The sequence below is a fragment of the Colias eurytheme genome, chromosome 13 (assembly GCF_061535395.1).
Source record: "Colias eurytheme isolate Ceu_HAF_F1 chromosome 13, ilColEury1 Martin Lab GWU primary, whole genome shotgun sequence".
NCBI lineage: Eukaryota > Metazoa > Arthropoda > Insecta > Lepidoptera > Pieridae > Colias > Colias eurytheme.
Window position 1 is genome coordinate 7,812,430 of NC_142992.1, and position 13,162 is coordinate 7,825,591.

Genomic DNA, 13,162 nt, shown 5'->3' on the forward strand with positions numbered 1-13,162 from the left:
TGTAGGGATTTCAGGGCAAGTTTCAGTTTTATTTATTTATTATTCTGTGAATATTTGACAATGGCATACGATTATGACGTCAGTCAAATTATCATGATTGAAAAGTTTACTAAATTATTATTACCCATTAATTTATATATTCCATGACTAATGTGGTTAATAAACCGTCAATAAAATAAAACCAATAGAAGTATTGCAGATACATGACCCCAATGGATCCTGCCGTAGTTGTAATGCTACAGGCAGTTGCTTTTAGAATAATGTAAAATAATGTGGTAAGTAGATAGCTAAAAAGTAGCATAATATCTTTAAAATAGTTAATATATATTCTTGATCATTGTGAAACAACGTATTATATGGTGAAAAAAGGGTTTATTACCTACCTATCGATCATACAGTTGAGTTCATAAAGGTTATAATACAAGATAAAGCGTTTTCAGATGGTAGAGATTGTGGTAGAGATCATAAGAGATGCACATTTAGGTAGCTATTATCTCTCAACAAAAACACGTAGGTAGGTTCTTTTTTTATTCCATAACAATTATTGTCACAATACGTGCAGTTGTATTGAGTCTTTTAATACCAATTAGAATACACTGTAACTTTGGACCTGTTTCCAGGACTAAAAGCGGAAATACAAAGAGCTAGGAATAAAAGCAATATCCGTATCTATAATCATCTACATACATTAGGGTATCATATATAACTGAAAAGTATTTTATTACAAAGTTGTGATGTAGATATTGATAGATAACAACTTCAAATCGTAAACCTGATCGTGAGCAATTTATCTTGTTTGTTTGGGTCGAGTTTTATTTTGCTTTCGCTAGGTGAACAGTTGCCTCCAAATACATAAGTACACTCGATTTATTCCAATTTTGCTTTGACTCGTTATAAAGTTTTTGTTTATTTTGTTTTCCCTAGGTAATAATATTAAGCATAGTTTTGGAATAATATAAAACGTCAGACAATATGAAACATAAGTTGTACCTAATTTAACTTCAACAAAACTTATACAATGCATATACAGCATAAAGTTTATAGTACCATTACGAATTAACTTGATGATATACCTAGTAACAGACTTACAGTCGGTATGGTGTAAATTTTTTGTGACAATCCGACTAAGTAGATAGGTGAAATAATTTATAGGAGTTTAATAAATACCTAAGTATCAAAATCCGTCCAGGGGCTTTCGGTTGAAAGGGTAAAGAAACATTCATACAAAATTACGCGTTTATTAGTAGGATATTATGCCTAAGATTGATGTACAGAACAGGTTTCAAAGCATAATTTCACTGATTTTAAACTATTAATTTTGTATTCTTTCATTTAGTTTTCGTAACATCATAATTGGCGGCGGTGGAAGCGGTTGCTGTTTCCCAATACCGAACCCATGTTGCTGCTGCCATTGCTGCTGTGAAGTCATCTGCAAGTGTCTGTGCTGTTTGATCTTTCTTGCCTTGATTGCTGTGGGAATCTTGATCCTTGCTGATTTGTTGTGTTAGTATTTGTTTATTACTATTTAATAATTGTTTATTTATTGTGTTATTAGTAGTTTTAATTTCAATCAGATCAATTTCTGTTTATCGTTGTTCAATATAGAAAATATTTTCATTTATTTATTACCAACAATAAATTGTAGTATTAGGTATCTGTAATAGTATGCTATTATCAGTGGTATTATATTGTAGGTGTGTTTGCTCTTGGTGATAAAATAAAAGTAACTAGGTATGTAAAAAATTTACATAGTTACTTTTAATGTAAGTGGTGTCGTGAACAGAGATAAAAAAACAAACGTGTTGGTCGTTTACCTAGTAAAATTTTCATCTTGGGTATAATAATAATGAATACTTCAAATTGATTTTTTTGTATAATTTGCTATTACAATACACCTACCACGTTTATACTACTATATTTTGTTTCTTCATAATGTTATTGCTGATTAGAAATATATGAGTTTCACCACTTGCTGATAAAGTTAGTTTTTACGGTGTGGAAGCGGCTCTAAACACTTATTTAATAGCCATTCAAAACATAATTTACAATTATGTTATACTTACTCTCCTGATAAGTAACAGCATGTTTTAAAATAATTTGGAAAATCCAAAAGTGCACGCCTCATAATTTTTTTTTAATAAATATTTATTAATTATTAGACTACAAGCCCGCATAGGACAAAAATATGGGTCAAATGAACCACCAGGGGACATATCTAGAACGATAGCAGAGCAAAAAATAATAAGATTCATCACTATGCCGTCACTTGTAAGCTGTCCAACTGAGTGCAGATGAGAATTGAAAAGTACAGGTAGACTCGGTAAATTTTGGTCATATATTTTTGTACGGCATTCTTAACCATCGATAGATCCATTAAAAATAATAAGAAACCGCTCAGTGCCGTACAAAAATGGTGGTCCACCAAGTCGGAATTTTTATTTAATTTCCGAGAGTTACCGGGGGTAAATTTGGTCATTTGACCATGTACGGCATCTGTGTCATACTATTGCTATACTGCTTTTAATCCATTATTCCGCAACGCCGTACAAAAATCATGGGGACAAGGGGAAAAAATCGAGAGATGCAATCCCCTCTCTTTCCCCACTCCAGGGGGTCATTTGACTAAGTACGGCTTCGGTTCCAAAACATTATCTAGCACTCAAAAGTACTATTAAAAGCAATGCCGTCAAAAATAATTGTTCTTTTAAATGTATACCAATAATCATCTTAATTTCATCGAATTCTTGATATAAAGAGCTGTAAGGTCATTTGACCCTGTACGGGAACTTTGTTTTTAACATGATATTGTAAAATTCAATTGTTGTATAGTATTGCCGTTCAAAAGAAACCGTTCTAAAAAAAGTTATAGAGAAATGCAAAACCAGAAATTTTGTTAAAGTTTAAACATCGTAGATTAATGAAATATAATAGTTTTCTACACTTTATCCGTTGTTTTAAATAGTATTAACATAGATAAATTAGGAAAAAACGATGCCGTACATTTTTGTGCAGACCACATCTTTTAGGCTGATGAAAGCGACGAAAGCTACAATTTTAAGAGTGCTTTATGGCCATTTGATACAGTACGGCATTAACATATTTTTACCCAACTACGGCAAAGCAAAAGGAGGGTTATGGTTGTTTACAGGTCATGTATGTATGTTCATCTATTCCCTCGTAACTTCTAAACTACTTATCATAATTCGACAAAAGACATATCATTAGAGGCGTCTGAATTGTTCACTGGATAACCAATGACCAGCTAGCTAAAGGCTATATGGGGTTTCACAAAATCTAATGTGGCGCCCTCTAGCGGACAAAACATACAGAGTAAAAAAATAAAGTTAAGTAAATATGCAGTGTTTGGTATCATTTGAAAGCGCTTTACTTGTACATTTTGAATATGTATATATTACTAGCATTTGCTTGTGACTTTACCTGTATTCATGGACTGATTGCATATAATTCACATCTTTTCGTTCATAGCTTTTTTATTAGTTCATCAATTTAACGGAGTCCATTCCACCTGACTCCGACTTTCCAAGGTGATAATTAACCACCTCGAGCTTCTTAATATTAATGTATATTTATATTTTATTATAAAAATATAAAGCAAACATTTCGTTATATGGTTTTTTTTCTTTTTCAGATTTTTCCCTATTGAACCAACGAAAATGTACGGCACATGAAAAAATATTATCTATGCATAAAATACTTTAAAAATAAATTTATTTCGTGTTGTGTCAAATGACCCCCTGGAGTGGGGAAAGAGAGGGGATTACAACTCTCGATTTTTTCCCCTTGTCCCCATGATTTTTGTACGGCGTTGCGGAATAATGGATTAAAAGCAGTATAGCAATAGTATGACACAGATGCCGTACATGGTCAAATGACCAAATTTACCCCCGGTAACTCTCGGAAATTAAATAAAAATTCCGACTTGGTGGACCACCATTTTTGTACGGCACTGAGCGGTTTCTTATTATTTTTAATGGATCTATCGATGGTTAAGAATGCCGTACAAAAATATATGACCAAAATTTACCGAGTCTACCTGTACTTTTCAATTCTCATCTGCACTCAGTTGGACAGCTTACAAGTGACGGCATAGTGATGAATCTTAATATTTTTTGCTCTGCTATCGTTCTAGATATGTCCCCTGGTGGTTCATTTGACCCATATTTTTGTCCTATGCGGGCTTGTAGTCTATATTATTTTTGTTTATTTAATAACAATTAAACCACATCGAATCAGACCCTGAAAAATGAAAGGGTTCTATTCCTGAGCATACTCAAGCGTAAGAGAAAAAAAAAGACTCGATTAGTAAAGTATTTCGGTCGCTATCGTGTAAACAAGAAAAAGGATCCGCACATACAGACACACGGACGTCCAAGACAGAACTTTTTTAAACTGTTTTTTAACTAGTTTAAATAACAAAAATGACATCAAAAATATCATGAACGTTAAAAATAGTGTTTTTTTCTTAATATGTGTGTGTATGTATTATCTTACAAGTGCAATGTATGATACATAAAGACATTTTAAGTTTGAAAAATCAGATGTTTTGCGCGAAGTGACAGTAGTACCCACCTCAACGCTTCGCTTATGAGGCGTGCAATAAAGTGCATGAAAGGCATATAATCTGGTTAAGAAAAAAAAATAGATATATACATATATCTTTTTGTAAAAGGTTTTTTTGAATGTTCATAGACTAAAATAGACATGAACATTTTTTTTTAATGAAACTTCTCATCATTAAGATTGAGAAAATAGTTTGATGTGATTTCTATGAACTATAATTTTATTACAGTATTTGTTCAATATTCCATACTTATATTACCTACTATAGTTTTACGTTTATTTGCAGGTTCATAGTCTACAGTGCTACGAAGGTTTGTACAATTTATGAAAATAAAAACAAATTTGAATGTCATATCACAAAGTTGTCACATGACAATGTCGCGTGATGTTTATGAAATGGAATAAATAAAAAATGCGGTCCAACAAAATTTTAAATGAGAACTCAGAAATGAAGTAATGTGGTATGTTACAAAAGCAGCGCAAAGATATATGTTTTCGAATAATAGAATTTTTAAATCCATTTCATAAATGTGTTTTTAAACAAACATTATGTTGAGAACGAAGTTTTATGGAAATGTAACTTATGTTACAAGATTTATTGTTTTGTGAATCTATCAAAAATATTTTAATGTAACGTTAGAATTGATTTACTTTATTTTATTCAGGAAAAGTTATAGCATATGGTAGTTTGTGTTTACAATGATATATTTTGGATATATTGTCTTCATTTAAGGTTTTACGTAAAATGAAATTGATCTTCTGAAATTTTAATACCAATTTTTCAATTGAGTATGAGTTAAAGTCGCTTCATTATGTTATTTCTCTGACGTTTTCCTCTACCAAACACAAGACTAAAGAGTCAATCAAAAACTGTTGTATGTTTAATAAATTATTGCTCTAAAAAGTTAAAGCTATAAAGTAAATCTTATATTATTAATACCTACTCTTTTTTTTCAGCTGGGGTAACGTGTATATCAGCAATGATGCTATAAGTACCGTAGCACAGATAATCTTTTGTCTAATTTTCTGCGCTCTCGGCCTCATAGCCTTGTTCGTCCTGGTAATTAGTGACGTTATTTGTAAGTAAACAATGTATTTAGTTATTATAGTTAATTAGTAGACCGGAGTTTTCTGATTGTGTCTATTTTTCTTTCGTCAATATTCCTGCTGTCCTGAGTCTAATTAAAAGTTAAAACACATGCTACTTGTTTGAAAGTAACTGTTTCTAATGAAACAGATAGATATGAATTTATTGAATATTTTTTTATGTTTCAGAGCGAAAACGTAACGTGATGTTGAAAAGAGAAACGTATGGACGTATATTGACGTGGAAAAAAGATCGAAATGTAATGGATAACATATTCATTTATTTCGATATACGTTTTTGTGGTTTTTCTGTAAATTGTGTTTGTATTTTTAATAATGTTTCTGTGATACGTTTAATAAAGTTTGCATCAGAGTTCTCATAGATTTTTTTATTGGTTAAATGAATTTTACTTAAATAATTTTCACATATAGAATTTTTATAGCCATTGTACAATGTACATACGATAAAATCAAAATTTAATACGCTTTTTTAGGATAATTATTATACTATAGGTCTACCAGAATCTGATGGCATATTTATATTTACGAAATAAAAGATTTTCATATGGCAATTTTATTTGACAACTATCAAATTGGTTGTCAAATTATTTGTCTTCTTTGCAATTGATGAATAATTTTTAGGATTTTGTCTAAAAAATCTTCGAAAATGTCGAAAAAGCCGCTGCGATCACAAGCAAGAGGTGTTTTTTATAATGTGTATAGAAAAACATTCGATGAATAAGGGTCAAACGCATCACAATTTTCAATTTTGAATATTTTATTGGTAAATTGGACTTAACCGTTTTGATACTTAAAATAAAAAATATTATAAGTAGGTAACTATAATATTGTTTGTTGATTACAATATAATTTTATGAAAACTTATTACAGGAGTTTCCAATACGGCTATTCGTCAAGTCCAAGCTGTCCAAGTCAATTTTATAATATGTGTATCTTTAATACTTACGAAAATAAACATAGTTTTATTTTATTTTTATTTTATTTTATAAAAAATTATTAGCAATCTAGTTTTGATCTGCATTATCATTACATCCATATTTTTACATGGCATAATGATAATGAATATATACAAATATAGGTATGTGTAAATAATAATATACAGTATTACATAGATAAAAGTAATATGTATATTATACATGTAAGTATGTACCTACATAATATTAAGTGGATATCTCATTATTAAGTACAGTATTGTTCACTTATGTAATGTGACTAATGATGTTGAGGACAAAATAAAAAATAAGCAGTATCAAGATCGTTCAGTCCATTTTCCCTAGGGTTGCACACTCAAAATTTCGATTTCCCAATTTGCCATCAGATTCTGGTTTACCTATACCTATACCAACACAGCCGATAGTTGAAAAATAATAAATATCTTGTGTAAATTGAAAATGTCGTCTTACGCTTTAAAATATGGTAGGTATATCCGTCGTGAAATTATTTGATATTTCATATTTGCCCTAATGAAAATATTTCCCCCATGAGCATCTATAAGTACTTATATAGTGAAATCTTCTTTCTTTTTGACAAAACTATACGACTACGAGGATATAAGAACTCTTCTTAATTATTTTTCTTCATAGAGTGCAGATATGTCACAATTCACATGTATTTTTGATTTTTATCACGCCTTGCCTCATCTTCCCTGTGTCAAATATTTTTTTATTAAAAATGAATCGGATTTAGTAGTAACTATGTGGTAAGTAACGCCCTTCGCTACAGTCAACGTGTCCCCTTTAAAGTCTAAGTAATGCGATGATACCGTCCGACTAGGGCCCTTCAGGCCTCCTCCACTCAAGCGATAGCCCAAGCCGAAGTTCGAGATCCCCGTCAAGGGGGGACGCCCTTGCGCATGGGTGGACCTTCAGTTCACCCACGCGTCCGCGTTAAAATGTAGAACGTTAGCCCTGCTGGCTAACATTGAGAGACACCACACAAAAAAATGCGATGATACACGCATCGTCATTGCAGATAAATTTACTAAATGGTTTCTCCTTTCAGTTATTGCTGTGCACATCTAGCGAAGTTCCTTTGCTTCTTAATTCCAATGGTTATAGCTGTCATGGTCGGCACATTTCTTTACAATCACATAAAGTCTGTTCGAAATGACTTGCCGTAACGAGGTTTCTAGATTTCCATAGCTTTTATGTGGCAACAATGGGAAATTGGCTTATTATAAAGTACACATGTGAGTTATTGTTGAGTTTTCCCTTTATCTGTTTAGTGAAATTGTTAGGCGTAAATCACGTGTTCTTTATATTTCATGAAGATTTCATGTATCTAATTGTGCTGTTCTATATAATATTATATGTTTAATTCTTTGAATAGTTTTAAAATATTCAATAAGCTATTATTCAATAGTGTTTTATCAATTAACTAGATTTCCGCCCGCGGCTTCGCCCGCGTTTGCAAAGGAAAACCCGCATAGTTCCCGTTCCCGTGGGATTTCCGGGTTAAAAACTATCCTATGTGTTAATCCAAGTTACCCTCTATATGTGTGCTAAATTTCATTGTAATCGGTTCAGTAGTTTTTACGTGAAAGAGTAACAAACATCCATACATCCATACATCCATACATCCTTACAAACTTTCGCCTTTATAATATGTATTAGATTGTTATTATATCTTATGAATTATATACCAATTTATGGTTCTTAAGTTACATCAAGATTTTCTTTTCCAGGTGCAATCTTCGTGAATCGTGTTTTATAATGTGTATCGTTTGAGTGTTGTACTTACCTTTCATATTATACATAAGTAAAGTACCATCATAAATCAATTGGTTTTTGTTAACATAAATAACCGCCTTGCATTCCGCCACATTATTATATTTGCATGATTATTATTAAATTGGAATTAATACTCTATAATAATTGACAAAATTGTTAGTTTTTGAAGTGAAACTTCTTTATCGGGGGTGGACAAAAATTTTGTGTAACATTTTTGCGTTACGCCGTACGCGTGACATTTTTGCGTTACGCCGTGAGCGTGACATTTTTGCGTTACGCGCCAACTTTTTCTTATCCCTACCACGCGTGATTCGACGTATACTTTCTCCAGTGGAGTAGGGATAGCTAATCGTTTTAACGTACGTCCTACCACTTTACTTGACCGTTTTTCTATTGCACTCGTATTTATTTCCAACGCTCTATAGTGACGTGATAATATTACTGTTCTGCTGTTTATTATCCCTAATAAAGAAAAAGAAAAATAATATTATATTAAAGTGATCAGCAAAATCAAAGTGTTTATTTTAATTCTAATTCCAGTGAATTTCTAAAAAAAGTAAGTAATTACATCTATTTTCAAATACTTAGGTGTAATTATGGTATTTATTTTTCTAAGTTATTTAAAATTAACCTCACTTTTTGATTGTATTTTTCAATTTTTTCAATTTTATTATATTATGTATACTTAGATACACTAATACGTGGGTGGAATTATGGTATAAATTTTTTCTAATACTTGAATGTTGATTGTGGTACATATTTATTTTTCTAAAATATTTAAAGTTAACCTCAGTTTTTGATTGAATTTTTAAAAACACCAACACGTGGGCGTGATCATGTTATTTATTTTTGAAGTTATTTAAGCTTAACCTCTGTCTTAATATGTATATATACTATGTGCGTCATTAATTTCTGACTGTTTCGAGATTTGGTGCAAAATAAAACAGTGTGTAAATAAAATTAAACAATTGAGTAAAAGTATAATTTCATAGATAACACGTTGAGAAGTTCCATGTATAAATATATATCTTGTATAAATATATACATATGCCTATAGGTATACATATCTTTACTTAATTGTTTAATTTTATTTATTTTTATTTATTCACTTTTTATATTTACCTCTTAAAATTAACGACGCACATATTATAATATATACGGTAGAACCCCGTTGAGTCGAACCTCGATAAGTCAAAAACCTGCAAATCTCGAAAAAATGTTTTGTTCCCTTCCCTTCAAACACCAAAACCTGCATTACTTGAAATCTCTACCCTCTGTTAGTCGAAATAATGACTCGAAAAATTAAATTTGAGCTCTGTATGTCGAACATAGCAACGTTTTATTGTACAACCTTTACAATTTAATCATTGGGAATTTATTACCTCTATTGTTCGAACAAAAATAAGTTACCGACTTTAAGAACGTGCCGACAATGTAAGTACACTATTGTTTCTTAGAAAACATCTATTTTACGAACAAAAATAAGTTACCGACTTTAAGAACGTCCGACAATGTTACTTACATTGTCGGCACTATTGTTTCTTAGAAAACATATTACCTCTATTGTTCGAACAAAAATAAGTTACCGACTTTAAGAACTTGCCGACAATGTAAGTACTCTATTGTTTCTTAGAAAACATTTAAGGAGTATACGATAATAAATCTATGACTCACGTAAACACGTGTTTGTCGAGTTGAAATCCTTTATAAGTTGAAAACTCTATAACTCGAATTTTTGAACTACCGCACGAGCCGAGCGAGCGAAGCGAGCGAGTTGCAGCAGCTGCAGCGGCCGGTGTAAATATATAGCGAGGAGCGAAGCGACGAGCGTGTCTGTGTATATAATATAGTAAATTATTTTTTGAAAAATAAGGTCATAATGAAGTTTCACTTCTTACGTGTGTACTCTAGTACACGCACACATTTTTATTTATTAAGAATGCTTCTTTTTGAAGCGAATAATTGTAAATATCAGTATAGTAGGTATTGATATAAATAGCTTTATCAATAATAAATTAACAGAAAAAGACAGCTGGTGCTTAAAAACAAATGGATGGAACAACTCGTATTATTCTTTTTGTTTTCATTAAATTATTAATGGATTTTACTTTATTTGCGTCATTAAATTTATCTACCATGGTACATTTGCTATGGTGATTTGAAAATTTTCTATAGCTCTAATTCTTGTTCCATGTAAAAGTTGAGATAAAAGTCGCAATTTTCAGGACATGGAGTATCACGTTTTTTTAAAGTGAAACTTTTATTACATCGTCTCAAACTTTTTGGTCTGTGTAGCGCATGTCGCGTGTATCGCGGCTGCCGAGTAGGTATACCTACTCGGCAGCCGACCGTCACGCGACATGCGCTACACAAAGCAGTGTTCGGAACCGTTCGAACAGTTTCACTTTTACCGTGGTTTCATAAAACCACACAACATTTTTGCTTTCTAAAAATGAAGTACCTCTTTTTAATTTTTCTTCATAGAGAAGAGAGATAACTCTATGACTTCGATTTTATTATTGTTCATTCAAAAGTTGTGTCATTCAAAGTGGATGGAAAATATTTGGGTTTTGAGATCTGTGGGGTTTTGCCTGTACTATGTGGTGAGTAAAGCGTGGTAAAGCAATGCAAATCGTAAAGATATTATTCACAAGAATATACTTATAGGTAATTTAATTCTAAGTTTTCCTCTTAAAACATAAATTAAAATTATTAATTAGGTTTTGTACCTGTACTCAGACCTCTAACAAACATCCCAAAAATACAAAGGTTAATATAACTATAAATATAGGTACGCAGTGGATTGTCTTCTCGTGGGTTTATTAGACAATATCGTTGGTTTCATAACACAAATGAGATATATTACCGATAACCGAATGCATGGATGTAGAAAAGAACCTTTTTTTCTACGTCCATGAGCGAATGTATGTTTTGTATGGTAGGTACATACATCGTGGATCGTGGGTTTCACGTCTTTAGACTGCCGTTCCTGTGCAATTTAAATCAGTTACAGTTTATAATATATTTTATTTTCAGTTTCTGCTTTGTAGATATAGTGAAGTGCCTTTGCTTTTTGATTCCAATGGTAATAGCTGTCATGGTGGGCACATTCCTGTACAATCACATAAAGGCAGTAAGAAAAGATATACCTTAACAAGAGTATTATATATCTACTTGTAAGAATGGGATATAATTGACTTAGTGCAAATTATTCATGTGAGTTATTGTGGAGTTTTCCTTCAATACCAATTTAGTGAAACTTTATGGAGTTCAATTTTCTGCTCTTTTTTGCATCATAATTATAGCTTTTGAATGTAAATAGGACAGTTCATTTTTTAAGTTTTTAATAAATGTTAAAATAACACCAATGCAATATTTTATTCAAACTTTTTATTTAATTTCCAGGTGCAATATTTTGCGAATGGAGTTGTGTGTTTTATTCTAGTGTTGTAACAACAATGTTATTATTTATTTTATAAATAAGTAAAGATAAAAGAACCTTCATACCTCTGTTTGTTTTTATTAACAATTATACAGAATACATTGAAGATGATCTTATTCCTTTGCAACTAAAACACAATATTATTTTAAATATTGTTACCCAAGTAGGTATTGATCGAAAGTAATAAAAAAAAACATCCTCCAGATTTCTCTTTAATGAATTGAAATTGAATGATGGTCATGAACTCAGCTTAGGAGATTGTACATTTTAAATTACCCAATCAAATCAAATTCACTCGACCAATAGAATAAAATATATTGACGGTACCTAAAACCAGTAAAGTTTGGTACAGAGATAGTTTGAGACCTGAAAAAGGACATAGGATAGAAGATAGTTTTATCCCAGATGCCACAGGAACGGGAACTGGGGATTTTTCTGTGACTACACGGGTAAACCTGCAGATAATAAAAGTAAGTTGATTTAAAACATACTATCCAAACCATTAGGTATTAAGTTGCATTTTACGCTCTACAATAATTGACGACAAAAACGTATAATTTATTTATGCCATTAAGAATAATGATTGTCTCCGAACAAGCGAGTAATCGGAAACAATATACCATCAGTTATGAATTATGATATAAACACGCATCATCAATAAGTAATTAATTGAGAAAATCCGCTTGTGTTATACTGAGTTTTTAATGAAGATAGATCGCTTAAAAACGCTCGTGAAAGATAATTAATGCTTCCCTCTCATAATACTACAATTAATTAACTTTTTTGTTCAAATATCAATAATGAAATACGCACTCAAGAAGTGCGTAAATATATTTTAATTGCAAGATCATAGAGAGGAAATGTTTCGTGTTTAATTAAGAAAAATAGAAAGACTGATATTCAACAGAATGGATGAAACATAAATTTTCCATGCTAACCTACTCTCTTTTCTTCAACTTCCTTGAGAAATGTGATCTTTTTAAGCTCATTTAAGCGCTAATAGCACTGTACATTCGCTTCATCTAACGTAACTACCATTGAATAAAAGCACATTTGGATGTGTTTTAAATTTCCTAGCTTCGAATTCAATTATCGTTGTCCAATCAAACGAACACAGCAAACAAAGCAAGTGGTCACAGCAGACCGAATTGAATTGGACAAAGCGCATTTCATTATCGAATCGGATATACGATACACCTGTATGTAGGTATACGTTGGATACTACAAAAACCGGACAAGTGCGAGTCGGACTCGCGCACGAAGGGTTCCGTACTATGGGGACCCCCCCCTTATAAATATTTTT